Source organism: Mauremys reevesii, unplaced genomic scaffold (genome assembly GCF_016161935.1).
Source record: "Mauremys reevesii isolate NIE-2019 unplaced genomic scaffold, ASM1616193v1 Contig51, whole genome shotgun sequence".
Lineage (NCBI taxonomy): Eukaryota > Metazoa > Chordata > Testudines > Geoemydidae > Mauremys > Mauremys reevesii.
The window spans coordinates 391,297-411,300 of NW_024100864.1; the positions used below are offsets into that span (position 1 = coordinate 391,297).

At 54.0% G+C, this 20,004-nt stretch overlaps 2 non-coding genes and 2 pseudogenes across 2 annotated transcripts; 1 reads left to right on the forward strand and 3 right to left on the reverse strand.

The window, feature by feature from the left end:
* Positions 1–10,889: 10,889 nt before the first annotated feature.
* Positions 10,890–11,043, reverse strand: LOC120394331 (annotated as a pseudogene).
* Positions 11,044–14,280: 3,237 nt separating this feature from the next.
* On the forward strand, positions 14,281–14,396 carry LOC120394329. The gene has a single exon (XR_005592262.1). It is a non-coding gene; the product is annotated as a U5 spliceosomal RNA (small nuclear RNA).
* Positions 14,397–16,320: 1,924 nt separating this feature from the next.
* LOC120394326 lies at positions 16,321–16,484 on the reverse strand. Its single transcript, XR_005592259.1, has one exon. It is a non-coding gene; the product is annotated as a U1 spliceosomal RNA (small nuclear RNA).
* A 1,786-nt stretch (positions 16,485–18,270) lies between these two features.
* Positions 18,271–18,406, reverse strand: LOC120394332 (annotated as a pseudogene).
* Positions 18,407–20,004: the final 1,598 nt, after the last annotated feature.

The following is a 20,004-nucleotide window of genomic DNA, read 5'->3' on the forward strand; positions in this document are numbered from 1 at the left end:
CCGGCACGGCTGCTGGCAGATGGGTTTCTGAATGGCATCCAGCCCGCTCTTTGGACCACCAGCTGAAAGCACTGAGGCCAAGAGGCAGCAAAATGGGACCTTTGAGGCTCCCCCCCACAGGCAAGCAAGGAAGTAGCACAGGCTTAGCATCGTCCCTGGGTGGGCTCGAACCACCATCTTTTCGGTTAACAGCCGCACGCGCTGACCCATTGCACCACAGAGACATGGAGGGGCAAGGCTGTATTGAGCACAAAAGCCGGGAATCAGCTCAGGGTACGGTATAGCACACGCATGCAGTGGTTAGCCAAGCAACAGCAAGGAACTGGACTGGTATGGGAGGAAAGTTCTGTGGGAAGGAACCGAAAAGAGCACCGGGGCTGTGGTACAGCGCTCGCATACACTTTCTTTGGCCTGTTTTGCTGGAAGAGTTAGGAGAGCGAGATTGTTAGTCACAGGTCAGTGGGTGGGTTTATGGAAATACTGGACTCTTGGACGGGAGCGGGGATGGGGGGGGGCGCACACAACTTCTGTGGCACATGCACCATCTCTGCAACTAACGTTTGCTACCTCACTCCCTAACAACACACCTTTTACCTCTCAGGACCAAAATACACCGTGAAAGAGATCTAACGGCATAAGCTTAGGGTGAGCAACTGCAGCACTCACAACAATTTGAAGAGATTCAAAACTGCCTTGATCCAAAATCAACAGGGAAAATACATTGGATTACTCCTGCTTCCTCTTCCACAATGCTCTGCTCGCACACTTGCTCACGCGGCTCCAGCCCTCCAGTCTGGCCCCTCTCCCTGCCTGGTGCACTCCCCTGGCCAGCCCGGGTTCTTCGGCGCTGAGAGCCCGGCCGCCAGCCCCACCAGGGGCCCTTGCCAAAGTGCCGCCCAGTTCCCGCTGCAGCCTTTGCTGGGCCCGCTCTCCGCGCCAGGCGGGCGGGCGGCTGCGTCAGGGGCTGCAGCCCAGCTGAGAAAAGGAGGGGGCTGGACAAAGCTGGAACCTGATTTCAAGAACACTTCAGTGATGCCCGAGAGTCCTAGCCAGGTCCAGTCCCAGGAATGATCAAACCTGAGATTTAAATCGGTTCAATTAAATGCTCTGCCGGTGCCCCTGACTCCCTGCCTGCAGCCCCTGCTATCCGAGCCCTGAGCTACAAGTCAGGGCTCTGCCTGTGCCTCTCACTCCCAGACCACAGCTCTGGCTTGTCGCTGGGGCACTGGGCAATGCGGTGGAAGTGCGCTATACACAGCCAGTCCGGATTCTGCGGGAGTTTCCTTTCTCTGAGCAGGCTGACTGCAGGGCAAGAAGCTTATGAAGCTTCAACCTTCCTAGGTCTGACCCTTGAGCATTCAGTATCCCTGTCCCACCAGCCGCATCCGGCTGTGCGACTGCACATGGCTAAGCAAAGAGAATGAACCCCAAATCCCCCCTGTGCTTTGGGAGCCAGGTTTGCTGTGGGAATTCTGTAGTTCAGATGACTTCACACCTGGGCATTGTGATTCTCTGGCATTAGGGCATTACTGTGCTGATGGCTGAGTGATTAAGGCATTGGAGTCGAAATCCAATAGGGTTCCCCTGCGCAGGTTGGAATCTTGCTCACAACGAGGCCTGTGTTTTAGGCAGTCTCTCACCGGGGCAATACCTCTGTACAACCCCCCAAGACACTCTCAATTCTCTTCCCACCCCAAGTAAATCCTGTTCTGCTCCTTTCATAGAGATGCCTGGGACAACCCCTCACACTGTGTCCCTGAGAGGTCAGGCAAACTCTCAGCACCTGAACCGTCTGCTACTCACCTGGTGCCCTATAGATCAGCCATAGCCCTGGTTCTGCTCCTCTCTCTAGAGTGCGAAAGGAGCCAAGTCAGCGACTCCATGGGAGCCATTTCCCCACAGAGAGTGCATTGAGTGCCCCTGTGGTGCTGGGGGGCTGGCGCTGCTGCTGCCTGTGGGGCTGGCAGGGGGGCTGATGTCTGCACAGACTCTCAGCTGCCAGGCCGGAGGGGGCACTTGGGACCTTACCAGACTCGCTCAGTGAAGATGGGGGGTTGACAGAGCAATACAGACGCTCTCCAGAGCACGGAGCAGCAGCCGCCCATGCAGCCAGGCAATGAGCATTTCCCACAGCCTGGAGCCGAGGGGGAGGCGCCAGCTGCTGTTCCAGCTCCTCGGGGACAGGCCCTGTCAGCCAACAGCCACTTCTTACTCCCCACAGCTAAGGGCGCCGGGTTCCTCCGGTGGGGGTGTGGAGCAGCCGTTCGTTTTCCTGTTCTCACTCCTTTGCGGGGTGAAAATCGGGGAAGGGAGGCAGGAGCCCCACTTCCCTCCCAAAATGACACCCAGTGGCGGAAGCCAGGACAGCAGGGTGGGGTGGCAAGTGGTGGCCAGACTCTTGCTGCCAGGGTCTAGTCTAGCTCTGGGTCCAGCTCAACTTCCTCCCTGTGCCACTGGCCCCCAGTCCCCTTCCACTGCCAGGTCAACCCGGGCACTAGGGCAGGAACAGGGTGAGGCAGCAAGTCAAGCTGAGCAAGGCAGGCAAAAGCGAGTCTTGTCTTCATGGGCCACTCACATTGACGTCATTTTTGTGTTCAACGGCTTCAAAAAACTCCCGTATAGAGAAGCAACAGGCCAAAATACTGCTACACAGCTGCCAAAGTAGCTCAGTTGGGAGCATATTGGGCTGAAGATCTAAAGGTTGTTCATTCAATCCCAGACTTTGGCAGGTCCTTTCATCCCTCTTTGTACAATGGTGGTTTGTCTTCTGGGAGCACAGGGGTGCCTGCACCCCAAGGTGAGGCCCTGAGCTTCGGTTCTGGAATAGGAAGAAAAAAAACTGTGTGCTGCTGGCCTCACCTTTTCCAATGAGGGATGGGAGCTGTCTCTCCTACATGAGGTATTGGTGGACCCAATATAGCAGGAAGAGAGTGAGGCAGGGTGGCCCTCAGGAATGGTGCCAGAGGGGGTGCTGGGCAATGACAGGCAGGGATTGGGGATGAAAAGTCCTCTGTGCAACTGAGCAAGGGCAGTACCAGGGAAGGGGCATCTGTGAAAATGGCCATTTGGAAGGTGGCAGGGATTTGGGGGCCCAGGAGGAGGCACTTGATGTTCATTGCCTTGGAGCAGCTGGGCTTGGACATGGTGGGTGTTCAGGAAATGCACATTAACAAGTCTAGGGTAGCTAGATGAGCAGAGGGTGATTGGTGGAAGGGCCCATCTCTCTGGTCCTCCAGGCCAGTGAAGAATGATGGGGTTGGAGTCTTGTTCTTCATATTCATGGTGCGAGTACAGAAGGTGCTGGAGCTCCAACCAGGGAGGGCATTACTGGTGGGCTTTGTGCTCTGTAGCACTGGTTATGGCTATATTAGTGTGTATGGTCCCCAGTTAAGGTGTGAAAGGAAAGTTCTATGAAGGAACTGGCTCCCTTCCTCTAGACTGTTTGGTGTTGAGCAGGATTTCAGTTCCCTGACCCAGGGCAGAGGATATTGGAAGCTGAACATCCAGAGCTTGCAAGATAAAGGAGCAGAGGGGGAGGCCTGGTGGTGTTGGCAGAACGGAAAAGCATCAGAGGGTTCTATGGCAACCAGGGGGATTGGTGGGAGTTGGTGAGGGAGGAGTTGGCAGCTTTGCTGTGGCAGTCGGGCAAACACCACAACATTTAAGAAACCAATGGTGCCAAGTCCTGCAGCGTCGCCTGTGGGATTTCCACAAGAGCATCCAGGCAGGGTAGCCAGTCAGCGTGTGACTGTACGACCGGATCAAGCGACAGCTGCCCGAGATCCAGGAGATGAGGCTGCAGCTGGCCGATATGAGCGGGAGCACCGAGTGAAGGGAGGGGTGGCCTCCCCTGACATGTTTGTGGCCTGCAGGGAATGGAGACAAAGCAGGGGGATGTGGGGTCTCAGGGCAGGACCCACAGATCTGGTAGAGCAGGACCACAGTCGCTGGAGGAGGAGAGAGAGTCCTGCGAGAGGAAGCCGCTGGTGGGAAGCAATAAGTGCAGAGTGCAAACCATCCAGATGAGAGTCACAGGGGTCTAGAAAATAAAATAGCAGCAGGTCCCATGGTGTAATGGGCAGCACTCAGGACTCTGAATCCTGGAATCTGAGTTCAAATCTCAGTGTGACCTCCTGGAGGTATGTTAGTTTGCTGCAAAGCCCTGGAGCTCAATGTGCTTGGCTACCCTCTCTCAGGGTGAACTAGAGTGAATTCTTTCCCTCGTGCTGGGTGACTGAGGGCCACTGGAGATAGGTCTTTGGTCTGGCTGGTTCAATGGGCTGGCTGCTATAGGTTGGGGTCCTAGAACTTAACAGTCTGGCTAGAGAGTCCTGTGGTTTGACCATATGGTTGTTTCTCGCTCCTTCACCTGATGCCCACAACTTTGGACCCTCCAGCTACCACACTCTTCCTCTTGCCCATGTGGCATTTAAAGGAAGGAGGGCCAGGGCCATGCTTCATAGTCAGGGCTAGGCAGGAGGGAGGAAGAGTCCCAGGCTGGAGCCCAGCACCTCTCCTCCTCTGGGCACCTAGAGCAGAGGCGGCTGGTGCTGACAGCTCCAAGGGAAGGCTTAAAAGCCACAGATCAACCAAGGGCAGGGCAAGAGGAAGGCAGGACCATGCCTATGCGTGGCCAGCAGACAGCCACAAAGACACCCGGCCAGGCTGCTCCCTGCCATGCCAAACCCCCAGTAAAGGCCACTCACAGACCAGCATTCGTTCTGCGGCCAGCATCACAAGGTGGTTGGAAAGCAGGGCCAGCCCCCAAGTGGGGCCTCTGACCGTTCCCACTCAAGGGGCTCCTTTTGGCAGTGGGGCAGGAGACATTTCCCCCAAGAGGCTTTTTCCCAGCTGCTGAGAAGCACAGAAGTACCCACTGTTTGCTCTTGCGGTGAAAGGGGTTAATACGTTTAGGCAGCCTGGCTAGCTCAGCTGGCAGCACCTCTGGCTCTTACTCTGAAGGTCGAAGTTACAATTCCCTGTCTGGGTGCTTGGGGCTCCTCCTCAACAATACAACACACAATGTGCCTAAGCCCCCACCCAGTAACCTGGGGAAACTAACCCTGGCCACTGGGTGCCTCTAAGAGGCGATACTTTCCCCACTCACAACCACTGAGTGCAGAAAAGAAACTTTAATAAAAAGGAGGAAAATCACCTTGTATTAACTTGGGAAAACACCACAATCAGGATTCATAACACAACACTATGAGCAAAACACCCACCCACAGTGCACTGGGCAGTGGCCTTTGGCCTCGGGCTCTTAAATCAAGACCCCAGAAGCTCTGTGGATGTGCCCCTCCCTTCACTGCACCTCACCCTCAGCTGCTGCCCTGGGTCAATGAAAACCCAGAGTTCACCTCTCACCTCCCGGGGGGAAAGCCCCTTTCTCCCTCCGCTGTCTGGCCACATTGCCGGCCACTTGCTGTTCCCCCCGTACCGCTCTGCTGGCCACCCTCTCTGCTCTGGGATGTCTTGTGGTCCCACCAGGAGCGGAACAGGCTCCCTAAAAGCAGGGCCGCCCAGAGGATTCGGGGCTCTGGGGCAAAGCGGGGGAGCGGACATAAAAAAAGGCGCCACCTGCTGCGGCTCTTGTACTCACTGGGCGGCGTCTGAGTCTTCAGTAGCAGCAGGTCCTTCACTCGGTCTGCGTCTTTGGCAGCACTGAAGGACCCACCACAGAAGTGCATCTGAAGACCCGGAGCGCTACCAGGGAAGGGATTCTTGGCCAGAGTTTGTGGGGCCCCTGCGGGGCCCAGGGCCTTGGGCAAATTGCCCCACTTGCCCCCCCAGGGTGGCCCTGCCTAAAAGTAGCAGCCACCAGAGCCCAAACAGTAGCCCCACCCCTTCCACTCAAGGCCACGCCCCTACCCCACCCCTTCTCCCCAAGGCCCCACTCCTTTGCTGCTTCATCCCCCAAGACCCCTCCTCCAGCCAGGGGCGGCTCTAGACACCAGCGCGCCAAGCAGGCGCTTGGGGCGGCCGTTTCCCGGGGGGGCGGCACTTGGCTCCGGTGGACCTGCCGCAGGCATGCCTGCGGCCGGTCCACCGGACCCCGGGACTAGCGGACCTGCCGCAGGCATGACTGCGGCGGGTCCCGTCTTCCCGCGGCTTCGGTTGAGCTCCCGCAGGCATGACTGCGGCAGGTCTGCTGGTCCCGGGCTCCGGTGGACCTGCCGCAGGCATGCCGGCGGGAGCTCAACCGGAGCCGCGGGAAGAGGGGACCCGCCGCGGGACCGGGGAAGGGCGGCGCAGCGCTCCGCGCTGCTTGGGGCAGTCTACTGTCTAGAGCCGCCCCTGCCTCCAGCTCACTGGTCTCCGTCCCCTCCCCCCATCATTAGCCCTTACTGTCATTACAAAGTGGTAAGGCAGAGCCCTCCCATTTTTAAAAGTCCTGGAGTGTTGTTCCCCCCTGTTCAGGCACCCCTGGGTCCCTGCGCTTCACACAGCTCTCCCTGATTTCAGCTGTTAGTGAGGGAGCCTCCCTGCTAGCGCAGACTGGGCAGTTTGTTGCATGAGAGACACTGTCCCAAAGCAGGACTAGTACTTAGAGCTGGTTATCAGTGATTTCAGATCTGTTGGTCTGCAGCAAGACTCTCCATTGAGTATTAACCAGCTCTGTTATTACACAGGGAAGAACAAAAGGGTGAAATGGGGCCTGGAACCCTTAAGAAGAATCCACCCCACCAAGTACCAACACTTGTCGCTACCTGCTCTCAACCCCACTGAGAATGTTTTGGGGTCACTCCTTGGCTTTATCAGCCTAGGGGGTCTCAGAAAACACTGAGTGACAGGTGCTACAGTGGCACAGTTGGTTAGCATGCACTACTGAAAGGAACTATGCTGAGATTGTGAGTTCAAACCTCACCTGTAACACTGGTTATCATTAACAACATGGCATCACCCTCTCATTTGGCCCTGTGGAATGTAGAACTCCAGCCCAGGGAACCCTGAGAAGAAAAGGAGTCAATAATGCCCCCTTCCATTATTACCTCCTCTTCAGAGCACAGGTCAGACTCTACAATCCTTTCTTCCCCCAGCCCCTGTGCCAGGATCCCTCAAGCAGAGCCTAGAGTCCACCATGGCGTCTGTACTATTGACAAACACTAATTACCACAATCTAGTTGAAACAGGGTCAGTATGAAGTCTACCCAGTGATCTGTTGTCAAGGCCTTTTGGGGCTGATGTCATTTGCATGGTTACACCCACCCCGGATTGCATGATGGCATTGCTTGTCCAAATGGCCATTTCAGTTCCAGTCTCTTTGTTATTGGGGCAGGAGTAATCCAGTGTATTTTCCTGTTGATCTTGGATCAAGGACAGAGTAACTGTACCTGGCATTTGAGGCCTGAGAGCGTCATCCTCGTCTGAAAAGTACTCACCAATATGGGGTATGGGTTCCTAACAGCAAAACATGGTGGGTGGTGAAAATAGATTTTTGTTGGCAGTGGTGGTGGCTTTGTATGTGCTGGTCCTGGTGTGGAAAAACAGAGACAGTTTTAAATCTTTTAAAATTGTTGTTGGTGCTGCAGTTCCTCATCATAAGTTTATGCAGTTAGATTTTTTTCACAGTGTATTTTGGTCCTTAGAGGTAAAAAGGTGCTCTGTGTGTGGTGTTACAGTGAGATAGCAAAGGTTAGTTACAAAGGTGGTGCATGTCCTGCAAAAGTCATGTGCCCCGCCCACCCCAGTTCTGGTCTCAGTCAGGGCCTTCTCTTGTTGGAAAGGAGATGAAACCTCTTCTGGTAAACTGGCATTTCACACTTGGTAATGCTTCTCTCCTGACTGGTGGCGGGGTTTAGTGCCAACGCTTATATATCACCTTACAACATGGGCTACGGCTATTATAAGTGAGAATAATGCATGAAGCAACTCACAAGCTTGTCATAAACTCTAAACACGTTTTTTTATAAAGCTAATGCCTGTTTTAACAACACTAACAAACAGGTGAGCAAGACTAGTTTCCAGCCATGCGTTTTTCACTTTTCAGTAAGGCCTAGGGGCCTTGGCATGAGCTGGCACCTGGTCTGCCAGTGTCAGAAGAGGATCTGCCCTCTCTTATCCCCAGGTGTCTGTACTGGGAGCAGTACTGTTCAACTTATTCATAAATGACCTGGGGAAAGGGCTAAACAGTGAGGTGGCAAAATTTGCAGATGATACAAAATTGCTCAAGAGAGTTAAGTCCCAGGCAGACTGCCAAGAGCCACAAAGAGATCTCACAAAACTGGGTGATGGGACAACCGAATGGCAGATGAACGTCGGTGCTCATAAGTGCAAAGTAATGCACATTGGCAAACATAATCCCAACTATCCCTATAAAACGATGGGGTCTAAATTAGCTGTTACCACTCGAGAAAGAGATCTGGGAGTCATTGTGGATAGTTCTCTGAAAAAAATCCACTGAATGTGCAGCGGAGCTTTGGGAATCATTAAGAAAGGGACAGGTAATAAGACAGAAACTATCATATCACCTCAATATCAATCCATGGTACGCCCACATCTTGAATACTGCGTGCTGATGCGGTCGCCCCAACCTCAAAAAAGATATATGGGAATGGGAAAGAGTCAGAAACAGACAACAAAGATGATGAGGGATATGGACCAGCTTCCGTCTAAGAAGAGATTCATAAGATTGGGACATATCATCTTGGAAAAGAGACGACTAAAGGGGGATACGAGTGAGGTCTATAAAACCATGAACGGCTTGGAGCAAGTAAATAAGGAAGAGTAATTTACTCCTTCTCATAACACACGAACTAGGGGTCACCAAATGAAATTAATAGGCAGCAGCTTTATAACAAACAAAAGGAAGTCTTTCTTCACGCACCACACAGTCAACCTGTGGAACTCTTTGCCAGACGATGTCGTGAAGGCCAAGACTGTAACAGGGTTCAAAAAAGCACTAGATAAATTCATGGAGGATAGGTCCATCTATGGCGCTTCGCCAATGGTATCCCTAGCTAGGTATCCCGGTTTGCCAGGAGCTGGGCATGGGCGACAGGGGATGGAGCACTTGATGATTCCCTGTTCTGTTCATTCCCTCTGGGGCACCTGGCATTGGCCACTGTCAGCAGACAGGATACTGGGCTAGGTCTTTAACTTTGACGGGTAGCTGGGAAGACGGTCAATCAGACAGAACCCGTTCGACAAACCTTTTCATTTCCTTGTTATTGCCTGACTCCTTTAATTCATTTCCTTTTCCTTATTTCCCAGCAGACCGACGAGCCACCAGATTTGGGTGCTAGCAGAGGGACCTGACGAGCTCCTTCTTTTCGGCAGCGTTGAACACGCCAGGGCACAGTCAGATTCTGGATGCTCATCTGAATGTAACACCTAGCGCTCACCTTTATTTCTGTTTCTTAGCTCTTTTGGGCCATCGATCTTTGGTCTGACCCGTAGGATCCCTGCATTAGGAGAGATGGCTAATTAATGAGCCCATAAACCTTGGAAATCAAATGAAACCTGAAGTCCGTAGAAGACCTCGAAAGGCCCTTGGGGGGTGGAGTGCGAGCTGAGGAAGAGTTCCCTGCACAGCTTACCTCTCCATTCTCGTTTTCCTGTCCTGAGCGCAAAAGCCAGGAAGCAGCTCCGGGTAGGGAGGGGATACCATATGTGTGCAGTGGTTAGACAGGAAACAGCGAGGAACTGGACTCGTATGGAGTGAAACTGTAAGCATCTTCTGTATGCCTGATGACTGCAGGTTTGAGAGAGTTATGTGGGAAGTGGAGGCTTTCGGTGGCTTTCAGAGGAAATGTAATGGAAAGGCAGCCGAAAGTGGAATCCCAGGTTTTTAAACAATCCTCCACTAACACACCAAACAGCTCAGGTCTAGTTACTCATTGAAAATTAGAATAAAGTTACAGCAAGATTTCATCATAAATGAAGTCAAACCCTAAAGATTTCAGAACACAACTGCTATAAGGAGCCACGAGGGAAGCAATACAAAGTCAACCTTGCCTCAGAGAAAGGCAGTTAAACAATTTCTCTTTTTTAAAGCAGCATAATCTCCCCAAACGGAAGGGCACTGTTCCCGGAGAAGGGTCCTGGAGAGGGTTTTCCTCGTTGGTGCCGGCCATCCACCTCCCGAAGGCGGGAGCTAGGTCGACGGAAGAATTCTTCCGACCAAGGCGCGGACTGATGTAGCCGCGCCGATTTACGTTCCCCGTGCAGCCCAGGCCCGAGGGTCGGTGCGTGCTGAACAGTTAAGTCAAAACAGCTCCGTCCGTCAGAGGTGTGCAAAAGGGAAAACCCGCTCCTGGGCGACACGGCCACGCCGCCCTAACCCGCAGCGTAGCTAAGGGCATTCGGGGAGGCGGTGGGTGGGCCTCAAGCGACGGAAAGCCCTCCTCCAGCATGGGGTTGTGACAGCCTAGTCTCCGTAGCACAGACAGGGGGGCCACCAAGAGACAGGAACAGACAGCGAAAGCCAAAGCGGCCCCAGGGCAGGGGGCGAGGCTGCCTGTTGGACGAGGAGACCGGGTGGGACAGGCGTTTTGGACAGGCCATCCTCCCGTCAAAAGAGGAAGAGCCCGAGAAGAAGGGCCAGGCAAGAAGCTACAAGCAGGGAAAGAAGCAGAACAGGCAGGCAGGCAGGCAGCTCCCCTTAGAGCCAAGGAAGGCACCGGTCCAAGCCCCCCAAAAGCAGACTAGAGAGCAGATCAGCTGCAAAAGACTAGGGAAAGCCAAGAACACAGAGAGACCCAAGTAAAGTTTCAGAGCTGAGCTTTGCTTACAAGGAGGAACGTGTGACAAAGATACCTAGAAGTACAGGGCCTGTGGAAAAGAGCACTCCCAAAGACCCAGAATAACAGCTCTTTTCCTGAGAATCTGCTTTGCAGTGCACTAAGCCTAAACAGCCCACTATCGGTCGTCTGTTGTTCAAACCAATCACCAGGGGAGAGCGCACGCAGTCCCCACTACCACAAATTATGCAGTTGAGTTTCCCGCATTTGGGGAAATCACAGTGGTCAGCATACCCGCAGTGCAATGGATGAGCCTCACCCTGGGAAAACCACCTTTGTGATCATGGTATCATGCTGACTGTATCTTGAACTCACCCACAGTATACCCCACATTGGGGACATTGCACACTGTATAAGTTATGTGCTGTCCAATACCAAAGTACTAGCATCCCCCTATACTCTGTATGTCACCCCTGATGACCAGTAACTGATGTTACAAACTCTCTGTGCTTCTCGGCCTTCTGGCTGGGAAAGCATTATCTAAATTGTATCTATTCTTAAACATTTTCTAATAAACATTTAAAACTAAAATTGCCCTATACTCTGTATGTCACCCCCGATGACCAATATCTGACATTTCAACTCTCTGTATCGTTCATTTTCAAATATTTTCTAATAAACTTTTAAATCTTGGCCTATCCAAGTGCTTGGCCGTGATCAAGTGTCTTGATGTTTTTGGTCTTTTGGCCTCGAGATGAAAACCTTGTCTGTGTCTTGGGAACCTTGAGGTAAAAAATTATCTAAGTTGTAGCGGGTCCCGTCCCGGGAAGCCAGGCCATCAGAGAGACGACGTGGCCCACCTGCTGCTGGGGAAAGAGTGCAGCTTGCATTTCGCTTCTCTCTCGCTCTCTCCCCAGCGGAAGTTGGTCCAATACAAGAGTGACCTCCCCTGCCTTGTCTCACGTCAGTTTCTCCTCAGGGCAGAAGGTCGGGTGTTGTCAGCCACTCTCCAGAAACTGGACGGCCACTCGATCCCTTTTGTTACCTGCCAAGTGAGGCTGAGTGCACTGGCAGGCAGCGCTGTTTGAAGAAGTGGAAGATTGGACAAATGACCAGGGAGGAGTATAAAAATATTGCTCAGGCACGCAGGAGTGAAATCAGGAAGGGCAACTCATGCTTGGAGTTGCAGCTAGCAAGAGATGTTAAGAGTAACAACAAGAAGGGTTTCTTCAGGGAGGTTAGCAACAAGAAGAAAGTCAAGGAAAGTGTGGGCCCCTTACAGAATGAGGAGGCGACCTAGTGACAGAGGATGTGGAAAAAGCTAATGTACTCAATGCTTCCCCACCCTCCTTCGTGATTTTGTCTTCACGAACAAAATCAGCTCCCAGACTGCTGCTCTGGGCAGCACAGCATGGAGAGGAGGTGACCAGCCCTCTGTGGAGAAAGAAGTGCTTCGGGACTATTTAGAAAAGCTGGATGAGCACAAATCCATGGGGCCGGATGCGCTGCATCCGAGGGTGCTAAAGGAGTTGGCGGGTGTGATTGCAGAGCCACTGGTCATTATCTTTGAAAATTCATGGCCATTGGGGGAGGTCCCAAATGACTGGGAAAAGGCTAATGTAGTGCCCATCTTTAAAGAGGGAAGAAAGAAGGAGGATCCGGGGAACTACAGGCCAGTCAGCCTCACCTCAGTCCCTGGAAAAATCATGGAGCAGGTCCTCAAGGAATCAATTCTGAAGCACTTAGAGGAGAGGCAAGTGATCAGGAGCGGTCAGCATGGATTCAGCAAGGGCAAGTCACGCCTGACTAACCTAATTGCCTTCTGTGAGGAGAGAACTGGGTCTGTGGATGAGGGGAAAGCAATGGATGTGTTCTTCCTTGACTTTAGCAAAGTTTTTGATACGGTCTCCCACAGTATTCTTGTCGGCAAGTTCAAGAAGTTTGGGCTGGATGAATGGACTATAAGGTGGACTATAAGCTGGCTAGGTCCTCGGGCTCAACGGGTAGTGATCAATGGCTCCACGTCTAATTGGCAGCCGGTCTCAAGCGGCGTGCCCAAGGCTCGGTCCTGGGGCGGTTGTGTACAATATCTTCGTTAAGGATCTGGAGGATGGCGTGGACTGCACTCTCAGCAAGTTTGCAGATGACGCTAAACTGGGAGGAGCGGTCGATACGCTGGAGGTGCGGATAGGCTACAGAGGGACCTAGACAAATTGGAGGATTGGGCTGAAAGAAACCTGATGAGGTTCAACAAGGACAAGTGCCCAGTCCTGCACTTAGGACGGAAGAATCCCGTGCACTGCTCCAGACTAGGGACCGAATGGCTAGGCAGCAGTTCTGCAGAAAAGGACCTAGAGGTTACAGTGGAAGAGAAGCTGGATATGAGTCGACAGCGTGCCCTTGTTGCCAAGAAGGCTAACGGCATTTTGGACTGTATACATAGGGGCATTGCCAGCAGATCGAGGATGTGGTCGTTCCCTTCTCTTCGACGTTGATGAGGCCTCATCTGGAGTACCGTGTCGGTTTTGGGCCCCACACTGCAAGAAGGATGTGGAAAAACTGAAAAGAGTCCAGCATAGGGCAACAAAAGTGATTAGGGGGCTGGAAGACATGATTTATGAGGCGAGGCTGAGGGAACTGGGATTGTTTACTCTGCAGAAGAGAAGAATGAGGGGGGAGTTGATTGCTGCTTTCAACTACCTGAAAGGGGGTTCCAAAGAGGATGGATCTAGACTGTTCTCAGTGGCACCAGATGACAGAACGAGGAGCAATGGTCCCAAGTTGCGGTGGGGAAGGTTTAGGTTGGATCTTAGGAAAACCCTTTTTCACTAGGAGGGTGGTGAAGCACTGGAATGGGTTCCCTAGGGAGGTGGTGGAATCTCCTTCCTGAGGGGTTTTTAAAGTCAGCCTTGACAAAGCCCTGGCTGGGATGATTTAGTTGGGGATTGGGTTGGACTAGATGACCTCCTGAGGTCCCTTCCAACCCTGATATTCCATGATTTGAAGCTGTTCCCGTGTATCAAGGTGAGCTGCAGCTCAGCGAACCCCAAGGATCTGAGCGAGGCGAGCTACTTTGCAGCAGAGGCAGACCAAGCGGCAGGTACAACGCGGGGTCGCACCCCGGTCGGCAGATAGAATCTCCTGTGCGAGATCCCGGCTCCTGTTACTTTGCAAAGTGTGTGCGTTTGCTCCGGGTTTTAGCTGTGGGCCAAGTGCCCTCTGGCTTCTCGTCCGGGCTCCGTCCTCCATGCGCCTGGGCATCAGCGGGACTGTCTCAGGAGAGCAGCTGCCCCATCCCAATCTCCGCCCAGCCGGGGAAGGAGCAGAGGCAGCCCGGAGAAAAGACTCCTTTGAGCGCCGGAGACGGCCGGAGCATCTTAGTTGCATAGCCACAGTGCATTGCGTGCAGCGAAGCGAGTCCCTGGTCGAGGGGCTGGTTTTGCTCCCTGTGTCCCCGGTTTCGATGATCCAACTCGGGCTGCCAATCGGTTCAATTCCATTTCCTCTGAAAGCTAGCGGTGTAGCGGGCTGGGAGAGTAGTCACCCTGACTTTTGGGAGCGTAGGCGGTTGCCCCGGCAGCGCCTCTGCCGCGTGTTCTACATACTCTGCTTTCTCTTCAGTTCGTATAAATCTTTCGCCTTTTACTAAAGATTTCCATGGAGAGGAATGTTGATGAGTTTGTACCCAATTTTTTAAGGCTTTGCTTCGGCAAGGCTGTTGCCTGCTGTGAGAAAAACAGAAGAGTGCTCCCTGAGCTGGTGTCACTGGCTGAAGCTTTTCTATAGTATGAAAAAAGTATAGTAGGGGGCACCTGGCATTGGCCGCTGTCAGCAGACAGGATACTGGGCTAGGTCTTTAACTTGGACGGGTAGCTGGGAAGACGGTCAATCAGACAGAACCCGTTTGACAAACCTTTTCATTTCCTTGTTATTGCCTGACTCCTTTAATTCTTTTCCTTTTCCTTATTTCCCAGCAGACCGACTAGCCACCAGATTTGGGTGCTAGCAGAAGGACCTGACGAGCTCCTTCTTTTGGGCAGCGTTGAACATGCCAGGGCACAGTCAGCTTCTGGATGCTCATCTGAATGTAACGCCTAGCTCTCACCTTTATTTCTGTTTCTTAGCTCTTTTGGGCCATCGATCTTTGGTCTGACCCGTAGGATCCCTGCATTAGGAGAGATGGCTAATTAATGAGCCCATAAACCTTGGAAATCAAATGAAACCTGAAGTCCGTAGAAGACCTCGAAAGGCCCTTGGGGGGTGGAGTGCGAGCTGAGGAAGAGTTCCCTGCACAGCTTACCTCTCCATTCTCGTTTTCCTGTCCTGAGCGCAAAAGCCAGGAAGCAGCTCCGGGTAGGGAGGGGATACCATATGTGTGCAGTGGTTAGACAGGAAACAGCAAGGAACTGGACTCGTATGGAGTGAAACTGTAAGCATCTTCTGTATGCCTGATGGCTGCAGGTTTGAGAGAGTTATGTGGGAAGTGGAGGCTTTGGTGCGCTTTCAGAGGAAATGTAATGGAAAGGCAGCCGAAAGTGGAATCCCAGGTTTTAAACAATCCTCCACTAACACACCAAACAGCTCAGGTCTAGTTACTCATTGAAAATTAGAATAAAGTTACAGCAAGATTTCATCATATTTGAAGTCAAACCCTACAGATTTCAGAACACAACTGCTATAAGGAGCCAAGAGTGAAGCAATACAAAGTCAACCTTGCCTCAGAGAAAGGCAGTTAAACAATTTCTCTTTTTTAAAGCAGCATAATCTCCCCAAATGGAAGGGCACTGTTCCCGGAGAAGGGTCCTGGAGAGGGTTTTCCTTGTTGGTGCCGGCCATCCACCTCCCCGAAAGGCGGGAGCTAGGTCGACGGAAGAATTCTTCCGACCAAGGCGCGGACTGATGTAGCGCGCCGATTTACATTCCCGTGCAGCCCAGGCCCGAGGGTCGGTGCGTGCTGAACAGTTAAGTCAAAACAGCTCCGTCCGTCAGAGGTGTGCAAAGGGAAAACCCGCTGCTGGGCGACACGGCCACGCCGCCTAACCCGCAGCGTAGCTAAAGGGCATTCGGGAGGCGGTGGGTGGGCCTCAAGCGACGGAAAGCCCTCCTCCAGCATGGGGTTGTGACAGCCTAGTCTCCGTAGCACAGACAGGGTGGCCACCAAGAGACAGGAACAGACAGCGAAAGCCAAAGCGGCCCCAGGGCAGGGGGCGAGGCTGCCTGTTGGACGAGGAGACCGGGTGGGACAGGTGTTTTGGACAGGCCGTCCTCCCGTCAAAAGAGGAAGAGCCCGAGAAGAAGGGCCAGACAAGAAGCTACAAGCAGGGAAAGAAGCAGAGCAGGCAGGCAGCTCCCCTTAGAGCCAAGGAAGGCACCGGTCCAAGCCCCCCAAAAGCAGACTAGAGAGCAGATCAGCTGCAAAAGACTAGGGAAAGCCAAGAACACAGAGAGACCCAAGTAAAGTTTCAGAGCTGAGCTTTGTTTACAAGGAGGAACGTGTGACAAAGATACCTAGAAGTACAGGGCCTGTGGAAAAGAGCACTCCCAAAGACCCAGAATAACAGCTGTTTTCCTGAGAATCTGCTTTGCAGTGCACTAAGCCTAAACAGCCCACTATCGGTCATCTGTTGTTCAAACCAATCACCAGGGGAGATCGCTAACACAGTCCCCCACTACCACAAATTATGCAGTCGAGTTTCCCGCATTTGGGGAAATCGCAGGGGTCAGCACACCCACAATGCAATGGATGAGCCTCAGCCTGGGAAAACCACCTTCATGATCATGGTATTTCCCCTGTCAGGTAAGTATGAGTTCCTGCTGCCCGGCCGCCGCCTGCCCTCGCTCGCCCCGCACTTATAATACACGGGGCGGACCGCCGCGCCCCCACCGCCGGCCTCGCCCACACCGGCCCCCACTGCCGACAGCTGCCCCGACGCGGCCCCCGGAGACCGTCCCTTCCCCACCCCGAGCTCCCGGTGCCAAAGTCGGGCCCTGCCTGGCAGCCTGCGTCCGCTCCCACGATGCTCTGCTCGCACACAGATCTGCATACCTGCTCACGCGGCTCCGCCCCTCCGCTCGGGCCCCTCCCCCTGCCCGCCCCGGCCGCCGCTCTTGCGTGCTCAGCTCTTTGAGCTCAGATGGGGTGTAGTGCTCAGATCGAGTGCGACAGACCTTAACTTTGCCATGTGAGGGTCATTCTAGCCCCATTACCTGGCTTGCTTATTTATACCTATGACTGTCTTTAACTGTTGTATGCGTGATGTACCCTCACTGCTTGCTGACTGTATCTTGAACTCACCCACAGTATACCCCACTTTCATAGGCGGCAGGTTTGTATAATTTTTGGTGGGGCCCAAAATGGTGGGCCCCCCCCGCCCTGTAAGCCAATATAAAATGAAGCTATAACGCGTCAGTGCCACAAGATTACAAGGGTCAATTAAAAGTGGAAAGTCAGAAGCAGCAATTGCCTACTTCAATATACAGTATTATATTTTGTTGCACTTGTTGTGATGAAGTGGACATGTTAATATTTTCTCTCAATACTGTGTGGGTGCCTCAGTTTCCCCTGCAAGATGCCAACTGAAGGTGTTGGGGACAGAGAGATCAGGTGGTCTCCTTGTCCTGAAGAGACACAGAGGCCAGAGGAGGGAGTGTCAGTTTGGAGCTGGCTGGGGAAATGGGGAGAGACACAGAACTTGGTTCTGGGCTCCCCACCCCCTAAGATAGACCTGACAGAGGGGTTCTGTTTTCTGTACCAACAAGCTCTGTTTAAACTGTGTTCCCGTCATCTCATAGACTCATAGACTTTAAGGTCAGAAGGGACCATTATGATCATCTAGTCTGACCTCCTGCAATACAGCCCACAGAATCTCACCCACCCACTCCTGTAACAAACCTCTAACCTATGTCTTAGTTATTGAAGTCCTCAAATCGTGGTTTAAAGACCTCAAGGTGCAGAGAATCCTCCAGCAAGTGACCAGTGCCCCATGCTGCAGAGGAAGGCAACAAACCTCCAGGACCTCTTCCAATCTGCCCTGGAAGAAAATTCCTTCCCGACCCCAAATATGGTGATCAGTTAAACCCTGAGCATGTGGGCAAGACTCACCAGCCAGCACCCAAGAAAGAATTCTCTGTAGTAACTCAGATCTCATCCCATACCATTGGGCATATTTACCTGCAAACCTTCTGTTTTACTGTCTGGCTGAGAGTCACATCTGACTGCGGAGTTGGGGTGCAGGGACCTCTGGTTGCCCCAGGACCCGCCTGGGCAGACTCGCTGTGGAAAGTGCATGATGTGGAAGGGCAAGCTGAATGCTCTGAGGTCAGACCCAGGAAGGTGTAAGCTTCCTGCCCTGGAGACAGTATGCTCGGAGAGAGGAGGCTCCCCCAGAATCCTGACTGGCTTTGTATGGAGTTGTTCCAAAGCATCACAGCATCCCCTTCCACACCATGCACTTCCCAGAAGTCTGCACAGGCACTGACACTCCCTCCGCTGGCCTCTGTCTCTTTTCCAGGGATTAGGAGGCCACCCGATCTCTCTGTTTTCCAACAGCTTCAGTTGGCACCTTGCAGAAAAAACTGATTTGGGAGAAATGAAGTAAAAATTATGCAGTTGAGTTGCCCGCATTTGGGGAAATTGCAAAGGTCAGCAAACCTACAGTGCAATGAATGAGCCTCACCCTGGGAAAACCACCTTAGTGATCATGGTATCTCCTCTGCCAAGTAAGTATGAGTTCCTGCTGCCCAGCTGCCGCCCGCCCTCGCTCGCCCCACACTTCTAACACACGGGGCGGACCAACCGCCGGCCTCGCCCACACCCCCACTGCAGACAGCTGCCCGACGCGGCCCCCGGAGACCGTCCCTTCCCCACCCCGAGCTCCCGGTGCCAAAGCCGGGCCCTGCCTGGCAGCCTGCGTCCGCTCCCACGATGCTCTGCTCGCACACAGATCTGCATACCCGCTCACGCGGCTCCGCCCCTCCGCTCGGGCCCCTCTCCCTGCCCGCCTGGGCCGCCACTCTTGCGTGCCCTGTAGGGGTAGCCTGGTCCCGTCCCGGGAAGCCAGGCCAGCAGAGAGACCATGTAGCCCACCTGCTGCTGGGAAAGAGCGCAGCTTGTGTGTCGCTTCTCTGGGCTGGTCTACACTGGGGAAAATCGATATAAGATACGCAACTTCAGCTACGTGAATAACGTAGCTGAAGTCGAAATATCTTATATCGATCACTACCGTCCTCACGGCACGGTATCGATGTCTGGGGCTCTCCATGTTGACTCCGCCACCTCCGTTCGCGGTGGTGGAGTTCGAGTCGACAGGAGGCGCGTTCGGGATCGATATATCGCGTCTAGATGAGACACGATATATCGATCCCTGAAAAATCGATCGCTACCGCCCGATCGGCGGGTAGTGAAGACGTATGCTCTCGCTCGCTCTCTCTCTCTCCCCACCGGAAGTTGGTCCAATACAAGAATGGCCTCCCCTGCCTTGTCTCACCTCAGTTTCTCCTCAGGGCAGAAGGTCGGGCGTTGTCAGCCACTCTCCAGAAACTGGACGGCCACTCGATCCCTTTTGTTACCTGCCAAGTGAGGCTGAGTGCACTGGCAGGCAGGGCCACCAGAGGGGGCAAGAGGGCAATTTGCCCCAGGCCCCAGGCCCCACAGGGGCCCCCACCAGAGTTTTCCGGGGCCCCTGGAGCAGGTTCCTTCACTCGCTTTGGGGAGCCTGGAAAACTCTTGCGGGGCCGGCGCAGGAGCTTCTTCCGCTCCCAGTCTTTGCCAGCGGCTGGGGTCCTTCCACCTCGGAGACCCCCCAGTTTCAGGCGCCAGGCCCAGCCCCTGCCCTGGGCCCGTGGGATCCGGGCTGGGGGGGCACGAGGCAGAGGCAGCGCGGAGTGAAAGGGCTTCAGCCCCCCCCCGCGGGGCCTGGGGGGCCGCCGCGGGGGGGGGGGGCTGAGCTGCCTGGGAGCAGCCCCACAAGCGGCAGCCTGGGGCCACGGGGCCTTCAACCCCCCCCAACCTGCCCCTGCAGTGTCCCTCCCCACCTGTGACTCTCCCATCTGCCCTGCCCCCGGCGTCCCCTCCCCCACCCTGTCCGCTCTGCCCGGCCTTTCCCTTCGCCCCCCCGTGCTCAGCACCCCGACCCCACCCTCCTCCTCCCCGTCCTCAGCGCCCTGCCCCTAAGTGCCTCCCGCCCATTTCTCCATGGCTGGGCCCCACTTTCCCATCCCCCCACTGCCCCAGTCCATCCCCAGGGTGTGAGTTTCCTCATCTCCAATCTCTGCTACCCCCCAACCTGCCGGGTTCCCCTTTTCAGCCACTGTGGGGTCCTCCAAC